The sequence below is a fragment of the Xyrauchen texanus genome, chromosome 40 (assembly GCF_025860055.1).
Source record: "Xyrauchen texanus isolate HMW12.3.18 chromosome 40, RBS_HiC_50CHRs, whole genome shotgun sequence".
Lineage (NCBI taxonomy): Eukaryota > Metazoa > Chordata > Actinopteri > Cypriniformes > Catostomidae > Xyrauchen > Xyrauchen texanus.
The window spans coordinates 18,102,169-18,118,065 of record NC_068315.1 but is presented as its reverse complement, the minus strand read 5'-3'; positions in this window follow the sequence as shown (position 1 = coordinate 18,118,065).

Below are 15,897 nucleotides of genomic sequence, written 5' to 3'. Positions count from 1 at the left end.
GTTTTAAATTAGAAACATTTTCATTAGGGATCTCAGACTTTTGGACCCCACTCTATATGAATATCTGATTAATGCTTATAAGTAATATGGACAAAATGATCATAATGAAGTGTAACTTGTCATGGTTTATTGTTTCTTTTAGATGGTGGAATGCAGAGCTGTAGATAGAGCAGAGATTAGTATCACATATTTATAAAAATCCTTCAATCTCTTTAATTGGCCCACCACACCTACAGAAAGTGCATTCTCAAGACTGTGAGGACTTATTCATTTATTAGCAACTGTAGCATTTTCAAAATCTGCAGTAAAAATTTTACAGATCAGTTTCAATCTGGTCGGTATCCTTTGATGCTGACTGCTCACGTTTCATCACATGCCAGCCCTGGAAACCAGAGCTCCTCTACACCCAGCAAGCACACTCCAGCTTTTTTAACTCCATAAGAAATATCAGACAGAGACAGAGAAGATATATGTCTAAATAAGAAGATGATGCACACATTACTGCTCTTTTATGTGGAGATGTATATACTCTATACATCTGAATTGAGTCCATTTTTTTCCATTGCAAGTTCAGGGAAACAAAGTCCTTTAGTCTGTAGTGAACGTGAGCTGCTGAATCATTCCTTCCTATTGGAAAATACAATGACATTTTCCTTAATTTAATATATTTCTGCAACTGATCACAATCTCCTTTGTCAAAGCAGAGGAGCAAGGGCACATCATGTACATTCATTCAGAGACAGGAAGTAGTGCTTGTGAACAACACTGAATCCACACATCAGATTATGTAAGACCTACAGACAGCAAAGTGTCTGACAACAGGGTGAGTGTAATGCCATGCCATTACAGACAAAATAATACTATTGAATATAACGCATACATACCCATGTCCAGTCTTCTGCTATGGATTTGTTGTCTCAGCAAATGTGCTGTCTGTTACTATTTCACAATGTCAATTATTGAAGCTTACCAGCATCACATCAGCTGAATGAATCCTGATTTTGTTTTGTGTGACAGGACACAGGTGGTGTTGATTGAGTTCACTCAGTATAGTAAAGAGATGAGTGTCTTGGCAGGCAGAATTCTTGCTTTTATCTCCATCCAGCCTTTTCACTTTTCTCCGTTCTCTGGTCCAGACTTACACATCACATTTACAGTAATGGTAATAATATAAAGCCAGCATAACAGTAATCCATAAGACTCAAATGGTTAAATCAAGTCTTCTGAAGCAATATGATAGGTGTGGGTGAGAAACAAAACAATATTTAAGTCATTTTTTACTCTGTATTTACACTTTAACTTTCACTTCCAGATGTAAATGTGGAGATTTAGGTTAAAAAAATAACTTAAACTTTGATCTGTTTCTCACCCATAAATATGATATCGCTTCTGAAGGTATGGAGTTAAACACTGGAGTCGTATGGATTACTTCTATGTTTTCTTTTTGTGATTTTTGGAGATTCAAAGTTCTGACAACAATTCACTTGCATTGTATGGATTTAAAGAGCTGAGATATTCTTCTAAAAATCTTATTTTGTGTTCTGCTGACGAAAGGAAGTCATACACATCTGGGATGAAATGAGGGTGAGTAAATGATGATCATCATTTTTGGGTGAACTACCCCTTTAAGTTCTAGTTCAGTGTTAGACCATAACAGGTGTTGTATAATCAAATAATCTTTTCCATTCTGTCAATTGGGTTATTTTTGTCAGTCATGTTCTAGTATTGGTATTTAGTCTGTTTAATTTTTGTATTCCTTATACATGTACTATATATTCTTATCACCTCAGAGGCATCTCACATCCATCTCTTTCAGCTCTTTTCCAGTTCAGTAAAGGGCTTTAACACCTTAGGGCAGGCTAGTCACTCTCTGCTGTGTTTGTTGAGTGGGGATATGGATCTGCATCGACTTTGTGTGCATCATCCAGTGGCGGGAACTCTTTAATGCCTGGTTTCTGTGGGCTTTGGGTACTTTGTGCTGCTGTATTGATTCAAACCTCCCGAATGGTACAGGCAGAAATTTACTGGCCATTCATGGAGCCACAGGACTATGAGATGGTACAGTTTCTCATTAAACGACTCAAGCTATGGATAGGGCTTAGCAAGACCAAAGAGGTACTCAATCTATTTCTGAATATTCTTGTCCAACTTATGATTTGTATTTACAGGAACATTTATATAGGTCCATTGACATTTATATTGACGTTCAACAGACCCTTAATCCAAAGTGATTTACAAATGATTTATCATAAAGGTGCCAACAATATTAGTAGTGTCACAAAACCATATTTCAAAAGTAAAACAGAATAGTACATAGCAACATATTAATTCTGTGTCAATATGGTTTCAAAACTCAGGACTATCCCTTAATCTGAGTAAGACAGTGTCAGTTTGTTTTGCTTCCAGATTACACCCCATGGAAGAACTGCATCTGACAATTAATGGTCAAAGAATTGCCCAGGTTAAAGAAGTAAAATATCTGGGATTAATCCTGGACTCCCATTTATCATTTGAAAGTCATGTAAAAAAAATCACTAGAACAACTAGGGCAAACTTGTATAGTTTCAGAGTCATACGGGACTGTTTAACATTTCATGCGGCAAATACATTTATGCACACAATGATTTTTTCTCACCTAAGTTATTGTATAACCTCCTGGTCACAGGCAACAGACACAACAGTCAGGCCCCTAAGATTGATTTACAACAGAGCTTTAAAAATATTGGATAAAAAAACTGTTAGAACACACCATTGTGGAGTATTGCAGAGGTTGAACTTTTTAAATTTTGAAAATTTTATTAAATTTTGTAACTTGAAATTAATGTATAAATGTTTGCATAAACAAGCCCCTGAAGTTTTTAGATGTCACATAGTCCCACTTCGATAAGTGGGCTCCATTACACGAGGGGCTGCTAATGGAAATGTGAAAGTGCCCGTTAGAAAAAAGACCTTTGGCCAGTCGGCTTTTACTGTACAAAGTGCTAAGCTCTGGAACTCCTTGCCCGCCGAGCTGAAACAGGACTTAGATCTGGGGGCTTTTAAAAATGAATTAAAGCGTTTTTTAAAAAGAGATCAAGTATGCAATCATTTATAGTTTGTGCTCAAATGCACATTTCTTTATGCAATGTCAGAATTTAGTAATGCTCTTGTAAATGTAAATGTATTCTTTTTTACTTTCTGTATGTATTGTTATGTGGAAAACCCATCTGGGGACGGCCATTGCAAATTAGCCTCGGCTATAAATGTTGTAGTGTGGTGCATGTTGATTGTTCCCACTTGTCCCTATCAAATAAACAAAAAAAAAAGAAAAAAAAAAAAAAGTAAAGATGATCAATTTGTTGATAGATGTTATAGAATGTGCCATTATATACTGAATATGGATATTAATCTGTTAAAGGTCCCATACATTGTCATGTTTTGAGAGTAGTTTTGTTTCCTGTGTTGATGTATTTCCTGTTGACAAAGGAAGTTGTGGCAGGACACATCGACTAGCAAATAGCCTTCAGTTTACATCACAGCTGTGAGCCATGTTTGGATATTTGCTACTTCTAGTTGGTGCAGGTGGTATTAGGAGGAGGGACATTCTCGTTCTTGAGAGCAATTTAGTGGATACAAATTTTGATATGCTTGTGAAAGCAAGATGAGTCATCAATATTTTTGTTTTATTTTCCTGGAAGAGAAAGACCATCCATACATTTTAACCGTATATACAGTATATTTGCAAGAGGCTTATTTGTTCAACTAGTAGAGTACACTAGTATTTAAATTGCCTAAAATTCACAAAAAAAGCCAACATTTTTATTTCATTGGGTCTTGAAGTGCTCAAACAAAAAGTATGTCTTCAGGTTTTCTTCTCTTTTTTTATGTAGTGACTATTTGCACTAGGTGCAAATAGCACCTGCCTGCCTTAAATACTACTTCTAATAATAGAAACAAATGAATATAAACATTGATTTCCAAGCATTGATTTGGTCACTGTGAAGGTCAGAGAGTTTAGAGTAAAGTTTGATGCGGGTAATATTAAACGTGGTTTTACTATTGAAATAACTGTGTTTTTTGGCAAAAGCTATAGTTTTAATGCAATTAACCATGTTGTTACTACAGTTTTATGATGTTAACTTTTAATTTTGTGGATACTATGATGTTTCTACAAAATATCATGGTGATACAATGGTTACTCTGGTAAAGCCATGGTTCATTTTTGTTGTGGAAGGTGGTGGTTTAGGGGTAGTGGTTGGCGTAGGGTGTCTGTGGGACTCTATATAAACACAATAAACACACTGTGTTTAATTTGGAGTGCAAGTAGCATATATCGCTAATTACACTTTGCATCTTTTATTATTTTTTAAGTTGTAATTGCCAATCAGATACTTCCATGCTAAGAGAACACACAGAATTTTCTTATTGGCTGGAGTGTTGTCAACAAATTAAAAAAAAAATTGTTTTTATCTACTCTATAGTTTAGGCACCGAGTCAAGTTTGAAGGAATGGTTCCTCCACCTTCCAGATCCTCCCAGGGCACTCAAGCCTCCAATCTCTCCATTCCACCCAGTCCCATTGCACCACGGGAAACTTAATCTGCTTCCTCTTTGGCCTCCGATTCCTCCATCATTTCAATAGGTTTTGAATTCAACCATTATGTGGACTGCCTGGTGCCCTGTGTTGATAGCCTTCTGGCTGATTCAACCAGCTGACTGAAGAGGTGTACAGCTTTGAGCTCTAACTTCAAGAGATCCAGAGCAGAATTTCCCAGATAAGAAAGTTACCTGGGCCTATGCAGGTGTCCACCCAGCTCCAAACCCAAAGCAACCATGAGTCCCTTCCATGCTGCCATGTTACCTATTCAGAGTCCTCAGTTTTAGGATCCAGAGCTCACTACAATAAAGGAATACTGTCTACATTGGATCAAGGGTGAACAGTAAACCCCCCGGAAATGGGGGCATCACAAGACGTTGAGCCTGGAGTTCAGTAACACGTTTATCTGCTGATACGGCACAAAGGTTTGCTGGCTTTCAGAGCACTGTGGCCTTGCCAGAGAGACCCTAAAGCAAGATGGTCACAGGCAACATGTGTGTGATGGCATGCCAGTTAAGAGACAGGCATGGCACACTGATCACACTGATTACCATGGGTATACCTCAAACCATCAGATTCATCTGCACAGAAGATACCATAGTGCAGATTTAATATTAAACCACTGAACAATACGTTTTTACAATATTCATCATAAGGTTAATTTATAAATATTCTATTGTTATTGTTGTTAGTACATAATGTTACAAATGTATTAATAGGCCTACTGTACAGTATGTGTTGAAATCAACATTAATCAAGATAAATTAAGGCTGCAAATGCATTGTTGATTGATAATTCGTGTTAACTATTGTGTTACCTAATGACAATGTTTTCAACCTTGTTGTAATGTGTTTCCATTTTATTCTTTAAATTTTTATTTTGAAAATATTTTGTGTATTATTTTGACATGGTGAAGGCAGATTAGTCCCTGGCATTAATCACTTATGTACTGTAGATTTTTGTAAAGTGTGTTTACGTTTATGAGCTTTAGTTATCTACCTCGTGACTGGTGTTGTTGCACTGTTTTTCATGTTGAAGTGTTCATTTACATCATCTCTGTATCCTTTTAATTTTATTATGTTCAATCTCTGTGTGACGCATATCTTGCATATGGAAGAATCTGTTTTATTTTTGTCAGTAAAATGACATCGGAAATGTGGCTTAAACATCAGAATATTTGTGTCACTTTAAATTCTAACAGGGGTTTTAAAAAATATATATGTGTAAAAATGTAAATAAATAAATATGTTTTAAATGAACAAATCTTGAAATCATGGGATTAAATATGATTATTTTATTCTATTGATGGCCACTTTTTTAACAGTAAAAAACTAGGGGTTGTAAGGCCATATTCTCAGTAAAGCTGCTTTGGAACAATATTTATTGAGAAAGCGTTATACCAGTACATTTGAATTTTATTGAAACAATTTTATTGTTTCTCTTCAGATTTATATAAAATCATTAATAATGAAAATAAGATAAGATTAATCACTATTAAGAAAATGAGACACTGTAAACTTATTACAAAATATTTTTGGAGATACTATTTTTCAGATTATAGTTTAGTCATTTTGACTTTGGTGCAATGATATTATAAAATCCAATTATTTCATCTCACCAACATCTTTATAATATCACAAGTACCAAACTAAATTGGTTCTTCACACAAAAAAATTATTTAAGATGCCTTTTTGGGGGTCCTTGGCATGAAACAGTTTGAAAACCCATGATTTATAAAATTTCAAAGAAAGTTTATTAAAGGTTACTACATGAAATAGTTTGTGCACCTAAATATTAAACCATTTTGTGACATTCAGTGAACCCTGTATAATGGCAGAGCCAATGAAACAGACTCTTTATGGCTGAAAATGTCAATTTAAAATACAATGTCATTGTTTCATTGTTTTTAAACATGTCAAATCTCACTCACTCAATTTATCAACTGTTTAATATTCATTTCCAGACTCCAATCCTTGTTTACCCAGCCTGCTTATGTGTGCTCAATACAGATGATCCACAATCCAACCACTAGATGGAACTCACATCAAGCAAATATTTACAGAAAATGCAACAGCCATTGCCTTCCACAGACTCTGCCTTAGATCACATGCTTCTATGTCCTCACATTCACTTTGGCACAGTCTATTACAGTAATGAACTTTCAGATTGACTGCGTTGCTACACACCTTCATTGCAACCAACCTAACGTCGAACAATTTCAGAATTATCATTTCCAAGCATCTATGAAGCAAACGTTACTGTTTAAATGGTTCCTGATATTTGTATGATGCCTATTTGCATCACTTTTACTATGTAAAAAAATCAACACTATGACTGAATGATTTGTGGGGATTGTGAATACAAATTTTTCTCTCACGCCCCAATGGTATTCACACTAAGCAGATTTAAGAATGAGCATTAGTTCTCTGACAAGGTAGAGAACACTGTCTGCACAAATTCCTTTTTCTGCTCTCTTTTATACTTTGGATTATATAAGAGGCATAACCAAGAGCATACAGCCATGATGTAACCTGACACAGTCCACAGTCTGTCCTTCCTCATGTAAACAGCCATTGCCTCCCCAAAGGCTTGACCCAGTCCCAAGACCCCCTGCCTCCCGCAGCCTTGTCTGCCTTCCCATCCTCTCACCGTCCATAGATCTTCCCCCTTGCTACGACCTCCCGTCCCGCCTAAGCTTCTTATTGCTCAGAATATTTCCTCACAGTCATTCAAAAACACTGCCGCTGCAGTTAAGGTACAGATCTGGCTCCTCTCTCAATGTTCACTCACTGAGCATACCACGAGTGTGGCATTGGTTTTAAAGGTTTATGAGTGTTGTAATTCTGTTTTTGTTAATAGCTCAGCACCATTTTTTTTTGCTCAAATTCCATTTGCCTTACTGTTTAAGAGTGCAGAAAAACTTTACCTCTTCAGCAGTCTGAGCCCCTTGTGACCGGCCTCTTTCTTTTTACAATTGTGCTGAAAGTTTTTGAAATCCTGAAGACCTTTTCATCTCACTTTGGTTATTCGAAGTGACACAATTAGACACAATTAATTCATTATCATGTTGGTTTGATGAAGCAAACATACTGTTGTTCAGCAAAATTTGTTTAGGGTACTTTCAAAATGCCTGAACTGAGACCAAAATTTCTGTATGGTTTACCGATTTTGTTACCAATGTACGGTTTATGCACAGTGAACAATCAAAAATCACTCTATATCTGACTGTTTATCTGACAATAATACGTGTCTGTATGAATATCTATCTTGCTGGCTGTTTGTTTTACTGTCTACATTTTCATACTAGGCTGTGACAAGCAAACATCAGTCTAGTTGTTACTATTTTACACGTTTTAGCATAATACTGACATTTAAAGGCAAAGCAGTACTTAACTACACAGATACGTTTGGCTCAACTGAGCTCAGATTCAGAAAAAAAGGTGAAAACTGCTGTTCCCATACATGCAGGACACTAGTTTTCTGCATTGAATAAATAACATTTGTGTTTGGTAATAATATTCTACATCCCCAATTTGAAAAGGTTGGGACAGCATGGAAAATGCTAATAAAAACAAAAAGGAGTGATTTCTAAATTATATTCACCTTGTGCTATATTTCAAGCACTACAACAATGCATTATTTTATGTTTTACCTGTTTGTTGTTGTTTTGTTTGTTTGTTTTTATTTATATACACTCATTTCATATCAGAGGATTGCTGTTCCAAAAAAAGTTGGGAGACTCAAGTGTTCACTGTGTAACATCACTATTTCTTTTAATAGCTCTTATTAAGCAACACAAGTTTGTTAAGTTTAGCATCCAGGATTTCCCCCCACTCATCCATTATGCAGGTCTTCAGCTGAACAATTACAGTGTCGTTGATGTATTTTGCACATCATAATGAGCCACACAATCTCAATTGGAGACAGGTCAGGACTACAGCCATGCACTTGTGATCTGTGCAGTAAGTAGTTTGGCGTTGTCCTGCTTGAAAAAGCAGGGAAGTCTCTGGAAAAGATGGCATCTGGATGGCAGAATATGTTGCTCCAATTTTTGTACATATTGTTTTGCATTAATGGTGCATTCATAGATGTAAAAGTTACCCATGCCATGGGCACTGACACTGATAACATCTTGGATGATCCTTTTCCTCTTTGGCCTGGAGAACATAGCTGTTTGTTCAAAGATTATTTGAAATGTGGACTTGTCGGAACAGAAAACATGATTCCACTGTTCTACTTTCCATCTCTATGAGCCCAGAGAAGTCGGCAGCGCTTTTGGACAGTGTTGATGTATGGTTTCTGTTTTGCATAGTATAGAATTAACTTGCACCTGTAGATGGTGTTGACTGACAAAGGTTTACCGAAGTATTCCAGTGCCCATGTCATGATATCCATTACAGACACATGACTGTCTTTAAGACAGTGACGTCTGAGGGATCGAAGATCACGCACATTCAGAAGTGGTTTTATGACTTGCCCTTATACACTGAGATTTGCCTGGTTTCCTTTAATCTTTTTTTTTTTTTTTTCACTTTAGATTTCACCCTATTAGAATGTGGATAAAGGGTCGGCTGCATTCCTCCTTTAGCTACGTTTCTCTTCCACGCTCGTTTGTTTACATCAGAGTGCACATCTGTCATTTGTGCCATATGCACGCTGTATTGTGAATCTTGATTTGTTGATGGGAAAAATACGACTGTGCGTTTAGAAAAATCTAAATAATCTGGCCAAAAGGCTATATGCAATTATTTACGGTATTTTGAAGTGCCCACAATAACAATATCTTGCATGATAATTACCATGATATACCGTATTACCCATGCCTAGCCTTGGACCATCTATGCTCTTTTGGAGGCTCCATATACTATAACATGATTGCCTCACTTGTTAACATCTCCTGTTTCACATCACCTTGCTATTTCAACTCGTCAGATTGTTAGCAGTCCTAAATTGCTCGTCTCAACTTTTTTTGGAGTGTGTTGCATTCATCTGATTTAAATCACAATTAAACTCACAAGGTACAAATCACTCCTTTAGGTTTTATTAGCATTTTCAATACTGTACCAACTTTTTTTAGAATCGGGGTTGTACATAGACGCAATTTGTATTTGTCTATAAAACTAATGTCAAACATTTAAGCAAACGGCTTTAAATCAACAAAAAAATTCAGCCCAATGTGTCCAAACTTTGTTCTGGTTCTGTATGTAGGAGGTGGAAGGGTTTACAGAGGCCCCATTTCCCTCTTTTCTGTCTCTTTCCCATTCTGTCCATGTCCTCACCTGACCCACATGAGTGTTCTGGGGGGGGGGGGGGGGTTCCTGCTTGTTTACATGCGAGACAGCGTGAAAGCAGAGGAGAGGAGGGAGTCCATTCATTGCCAGCAGTACTTGGCTATTTTTCATGTCTATGAGAGAGCAGCACATATACAAAAACCTAGTGAATGGCTTTGATGCCTACATAGGCAGCTGCCTTCTAAGGTGCCATTCAGACCGAAAATGTTCTTGGTTAAAAAAATACATAAAACAAATGGCTACTTTTGACAAATGACATCACACTTGACTTTGGGTATGCAAAAATAGTTCAGACACTGCAACTGACAGGATATGGTGTCATGCGTGAGGACTTCTGGTTTCAAGAATTAATAAATCACAAATAGTAAATAATATTGTACACTAAATCATAAAATATTTTGTCTACTCACTTCCATACAACAAAAGCACAAATCTATGAAATATGTGTTCCCCTTCTGTCGCTCTCTCCAAGGTGTGTCAGAGAAGCGACACTAGGGGTCTCTCTTGAGCGCCGATATTCACCTCTAAACTATGAAAAAAGGCCAATGAGAGTTGGCAACCAGTATTTGCATGTCCGGCCCCCGGACATACAGGTATTTAAGCGGCGCAAATACGGGAGTTCATTCAGAAAATTTCTTCGGAGCCGATGGTCGTGTCTGCAACTGCTGCATACTACACACCGAGTTCCTGTCATCCCTCTGCTGCATAACTGTTGGATTCCACGGCGCACAACAGCAGCTTTCTCCTGTTTGCACGGCTATGCATTCCTGCCCCTGGGCGCATCGGCAATGCAGATTTAAAAACTCTCACAAGTTTTTTCCCTAAAAGAGTGATTTTATTTAAAAGAGTAATTTCCTCTAAAAGAGCAAAACACAGCGGCGTTGAACGTCCTTTTAAGGACGCGTCTTTATAAAGATGCCCTTCCGCCCCTGTGTTGTTTCTGGATGCGGTAGAGTGCTCTCCGCTTCCGACGGCCACAGGCGCTGTCTCGTGTGTCTGGGTAGCGATCACACCGAGGCTGTGTTTGTGGATGGTTCATGTTCTCATTGCGAAAACATGACCATGACAACGTTGCGGTCACGGCTTGCTTACAACCGTGAGCAAGCCACTCCAGGCGCCCCCCGTATTGCTCCTTCTTCCCACGGGATTGAGGACGATGCGGCTGGCGATGGAGGCGATTTGGGGATGGCTGCGGGTGCAGCTCGCCGGTACGCCCCTCGGACCACCAGCGCCCCAGCACGCTCGTTGATTCCCGTCCGTGCTCGAGGCGGTGGCGACTCGCCTCACAGCCAGTCAGCCGACCCTCTTGCGATGGAAGCCGATGAGCTCGCCGCGACATCGGAGGGCGCGGCATCTGATGCAGAGGACTCCCCTGGGGTGCCACCTTCGGGCTGGCACACCCAGGCTGAGGCTGACGCACAGATGTCCGACATGCTTTCCCGGGCAGCCAACAGCGTGGGCTTGGATTGGAACCCTCCATCCTCCCCACAGCCATCACGGCTGGATGACTGGTTCCTGGGGTCTGCGCGCCGCTCACAGCCTCGCCCCCCCCTGGTTCCGTTTTTCCCGGAAGTGCATGATGAGCTGACGTCTTCGTGGAGAGCACCCCTCTCCACTCGTCACACCGCCACAGGCTCGTCCGCCCTCGCCACCCTCGACGGCGGAGCGCGCCATGGGTACACGGCGATTCCCCAGGTGGATATTCCCGGACCTGTAGAGCAACCTCCTCGCTGACAGCGAAGGCCTACAGCGCCACCGGACGCGCCGCTTCCACCCTGCATGCCATGGCTCTCCTGCAGGTCCACCAAGCCAAGGCACTGCTGCAGGTACTGCGCTCAGCGACCGACCTCGCCCTGAGAGCGATGAAGGTCACAGCGCAAGCGCTCGGGCAGGCGATGGCCACGCTAGTGGTCCAGGAACGTCAACTGTGGCTGAACATGGTCGAGATGCGTGAAGCCGACAAGACTCGCTTCCTAAACGCCCCTGTCTCCCAGTTCGGCCTCTTCGGCGACACCGTCAAGGACTTTGCCCAGCAGTTCTCCACGGTAAAGAAACAGACGGAGGCCATCTCTCACATCATGCCTCGCCGCAAGCCTGCCGCCACGGCCCATGCTCCGTCTGCTCGCCGAGGGCATCCTCCCGCGGCCAGAAGACAAGCTCCTGCTCCTGCTCCGCCTCAACCCGGGCCCAGCTCGAGCAAACCGTGGGAAGCGCACGCCCCCTATCTCACGGACCCCCTCGAGGACTCGGAAGGCTCCCAGGCGCTCCTGAGACAACGCACCCAGAGTCCAAGAAGTTAGCTCCGGAGGTGGTAAGACCGCTCCGTCCCCCGGTGGAGGGCCGGGAGGAGAATCCTTTGTTTTTTCATTTGCCGCACCCCTTAACGGGGGCTGCGGTAACCAAATTCTCAATAAAAGAGCTATTTCCTTTGTCTCTGGGGCATATGGCCCGCAAATGCCGTTCTCACGGCACTCTGCTTTCAGGCCTCAACAGTCCCGGCTCCATGGACGCGGTGTCCCTGCCCTCAGCCCCACGACTGTTCCCTGGCCGGCCGGTTCAGACGAGTCCAGAGGATGCCAGCATCAGACCTCTTCCTCAGTCACGAACCCGCCCCCTGCTGGGTGCGCGGAGCAAGGTAAGTGCTTTGAGTTTATTCTCAGCACCAGAGCCTCGGGATGCCACGTTGCCTCCCGACGCCACGTTACCTGTTCCACACCACTGCGAAGCCCCGCCAGGTACGTCCAAAAAACCCGTCCCTTTGGTGCCCCTAGCACGGAGTTTAGAGGCGTGGCTTTCACTGCCCAACCCGTCACGCTGGCTGCACCGGACCATTCGACTCGGTTACGCAATTCAGTTTGCCAGGTCTCCGCCCCTCTTCGTGGGCATACATTTTTACGCAGTACACGGCCAACATGCCCATTCCCTGCACGAAGAAATCGCCTCCCTTCTATTAAAGGACGCGATAGAGCCTGTCCCTCCAACTGAAACGAAGAAGGGTTTCTACAGCCCTTACTTTGTTGTACCCAAGAAAGGCGGCGGCTTACGACCGATCTTGGACCTGCGAGTTTTCAATCGGACCTTGTCCAAACTCCCGTTCAAAATGCTCACCCAGAAACAAATTCTATCTGGCGTCCGGCATCTAGATTGGTTCGCAGCGGTAGACCTGAAGGACGCGTACTTCCACGTCTCAATTTGCCCTCAACATCGACCCTTCCTACGGTTCGCGTTCGACAGTCAGGCGTATCAGTACAAAGTCCTCCCCTTCGGCCTGTCTCTGTCCCCTCGCGTCTTCACGAAAGTCGCAGAGGCAGCTCTTGCCCCGCTCCGAGTAGCCGGCATACGCATACTCAATTACCTCGACGACTGGCTCATCATACTGGCTCACTCTCGAGAGTTACTATGCGCACACAGAGACCAGGTGCTCAGGCACCTCAGCCGTTTGGGGCTTCAGGTCAACTGGGAAAAGAGCAAGCTCTCCCCGGTCCAGAGCATCTCTTTTCTCGGTCTGGAGTTAGACTCAGTCTCAATGAGTCAGTGCTGAAATGCCTCGCTTCCTTCAAGCCAGGTGCCGTGGTCCCGCTAAAACATTTCCAACAGCTCCTGGGGCATATGGCATCCTCTGCGGCGGCCGCGCCGCTGGGGTTGATGCATATGAGACCACTTCAGCACTGGCTCCGGACTCGAGTCCCGAGACGAGCATGGCGCCGCGGCACGCTGCAACGTAAAGTTACCTCTGCCTGCCGCCAGACCTTCAAACCCTGGACAGACCTTTGCTTTCTAAGGGCTGGAGTACCCTTGCAGCAGGTGTCCCGACGCGTTCTGGTCACGACCGACGCCTCCAAATTGGGTTGGGGCGCCGTGTGCAACGGGCGCGCAGCCGCAGGCCGATGGAACCGAGGCCCACTGCGCTGGCACATCAACTGCCTAGAGCTGCTGGCTGTTTTTCTGGCCCTGTAGAAGTTTCTTCCGTTAATTCGGCACAAACACGTCTTAGTCAAGACAGACAGCACCACGGTCGTAGCCTACATAAACCGCCAAGGTGGAGTACGCTCCCTCCACATGTCACAGCTCGCCCGTCGTCTCCTCCTATGGAGTCAGCAGCGACTGGAGTCACTGCGCGCCACTCACATCCCCGGCAACCTCAATGTGATGGCGGACGCGCTGTCAAGACAAAGCTTGCCCGGCGGAGAGTGGAGACTCCACCCCCAGTCGGTCCAGCTGATTTGGGACCGGTTCGGCAAGGCCCAGGTAGACCTGTTTGCCTCCCAAGAAACCTCCCACTGCCCGCTCTGGTATGCCCGGACAGAGGCTCCCATCGGGGCAGATGCGCTGGCACACAGCTGGCCCACGGGGGCTGCGCAAGTATGCATTTCCCCCCAGTGAGCCTTCTTGCACAGGTGCTATGCAAGGTCAGGGAGGACGAGGAGCAAGTCACTCTAGTAGCCCCCTACTGGCCTACCCGGACTTGGTTTTCGGACCTCACACTCCTCACGACAGCCCCTCCCTGGCGAATTACCCTGAGGAAGGACCTTCTTTCTCAGGGACGGGGCACGCTCTGGCACCCACACCCAGACCTCTGGAACCTCCACGTCTGGCCCCTGGAAGGGATGCGGAAGATCTAGCTGGTCTACCATCTGCCGTCATAGATATAATCAATCAAGCCAGAGCCCCCTCTACCAGGCATCTTTACGCCCTAAAGTGGCGTCTGTTCGCGGACTGGTGTTCTTCCCGAGCCGAAGACCCGCAGAAGTGTGCAGTTAGGTCAGTGCTCGTGTTTCTTCAGGAGAGGCTGGAGAGGAGGCTGTCCCCCTCCACCCTCAAGGTGTATGTCGCCGCTATTGTGGCCCACCACAACACGGTAGACGGAAAGTCTCTTGGTAAGCACAAATTAATCGTCAGGTTCCTAAAAGGTGCCCGGAGGATAGCTCCCTCCCGGCCTAACCTGTTCCCCTCCTGGGATCTCTCGGCCGTTCTTACGGGACTCCAGAGACCCCCCTTCGAGCCACTTGACTCAGTTGGACTCAGGGCCCTCTCTCTCAAGACCGCCCTGCTGATCGCGCTCGCTTCTATCAAGAGGGTCAGGGACCTGCATGCGTTCTCTGTTAGCGACGCTTGCCTGGAGTTCGGTCCGGCAGACACGTTCGTGATCCTAAGACCGCGACCAGGCTATGTGCCCAAGGTTCCTACCACACCCTTCAGGGATCAGGTAGTGAACCTGCAAGCGCTGCCCCGGGAGGAGGCCGATCCAGCCCTTTCACTGCTGTGTCCAGTACGTGCCTTACGTATCTACCTGGACCGCACACAGAGCACTAGACGCTCTGAGCAGCTCTTCGTCTGCTTTGGGGGACAGCAGAAAGGGAATGCTGTCTCCAAGCAGAGACTCGCCCACTAGGTTGTCGACACCATTTCCCTGGCTTATCACACCCAGGCCATGCCCCCCCCCTTTGCGGGTCCGAGCACACTCCACCAGGAGTGTTGCATCCTCATGGGCACTGGCTAGGGGCACTGCCCTAGCAGACATTTGTAGAGCAGCGGGCTGGGCAACACCGAACACTTTCGCGAGATTCTACAATCTCCGAGTTGAGTCAGTATCGTCCCATGTTCTCTCAGGTACCGAGCCCGTGAGAACTTCGGTGGCGCCTACCGATCTGACCGGGTGAATCGCTTGCATCTAGCGCCCTTCCCCTAACCAGGGAAACAGTGCGCCTTCATTCCCAGGAGATCTCAGGTTTGGGACACTGGTTGAGTCCTCCCTAGCCCTCGTGGGTCGCAGTTCAGCAGAGGAACTTCGCCGACCCAAGCCACTCGCGGTACCGCAAGCTACCCTGCACTGGTATAGGTGCTCCACAGGTAAGGCCTCCTTCGAATCCCCTGTGTGTAACGCCATGCGGTTCTGTCCCTCTGGCGAGTGGACTCCGTGCTTCCCTTAGGCAGTCACGGCTGCCTCGGTTGCCGTGCTGTATGTTCCCCCTTCTATAGGCTGGATCCACCACCGCACCGACTTTTCCACATAGGCCCTAAGTCAGGCCTC